The sequence below is a fragment of the Nannospalax galili genome, unplaced genomic scaffold (assembly GCF_000622305.1).
Source record: "Nannospalax galili isolate Female #2095 unplaced genomic scaffold, S.galili_v1.0 scaffold426, whole genome shotgun sequence".
Classification (NCBI taxonomy): domain Eukaryota; kingdom Metazoa; phylum Chordata; class Mammalia; order Rodentia; family Spalacidae; genus Nannospalax; species Nannospalax galili.
In genome coordinates this window covers 416537-417610 of record NW_008354494.1, presented here as the reverse complement: position 1 = coordinate 417610, position 1074 = coordinate 416537, and positions in this window count along the sequence as shown.

Genomic DNA, 1074 nt, shown 5'->3' with positions numbered 1-1074 from the left:
AAAATCAGAAACTACAAAAGAAATTCACATGTCAAAATCACAGAGGAAAAATAATAACATGAAAAATCAAAATAACATATCCTCACTAAATACCAATAATCCTCTAGAGAAGGACAATGAGAACTCCCTAGAGATAATGAAGGACATGGAACTCAAAAAACAATTATAAACATGATAAAAGAATTCAGTGAATTTAAAGAACACACATACTAAAAAGAATCATAGAACTGAAGGAAGATAGGGATAAACTTCTGAATGAATTCAGAAAAGAGTTAGAAATATTGAAGAATACTCAGACTGAAATGATGAAGGAAGTGAAACACTCAGTAAGCCAATTAGAAATGAGAGGAGAAAGCTTCACCAATAGGACTAATGAAATGGAAAACAGAGTATCAAGACTGAAAGACAAAGTGGATGAACTGGACCACTCAAGCAAAGTTTATGAAAAATTTAAGAAATCACAAGGATGGAATATGCAGGATATGTGTGATAAAATAAAAAGACCAGATTTACTAATCATAGGCATACAGGAAGGTGAAGAATCCCAAGTAAATGGCATGGACCAGATCTTCAACAGAATCGTGAAAGAAAATTTCCCAAACTTAAAGAAAGACATGCCCATACAAATACAAGAAGCATATAGAACACCAAACAGACAGGACCAGAAAAAAACTCTCCATGGCACATCATAGCAAAACCACTAAACGCACAAAACAAAGAGAAAATCCTGAAAGCTCCAAAAGAGGAACAAGTTACATATAAAGGAAAACCCATGAGGATTACAGCTGACTTTTCAGTGCTAACTATGAAAGTCAGAAGAGCCTGGACCAATGTATTCCCAGTTTTAAATGACCACAGATGCCAACCAAGATTAATACACCCAGCCAAAATGTCTATGATAGTCGAAGGGGAAAGAAAAATCTTTCATGACATAAATAGGCTGAAGGAATTCATTTCCACAAAACCATCCCTTCAGAGATTTCTGGAAGCAATACAAAGAGCTGAAGAAAGGAATGACTATACCCAAGGGATTGCAGAAAGAATTCCAATAACTATGGAAGGGTACAACTATAT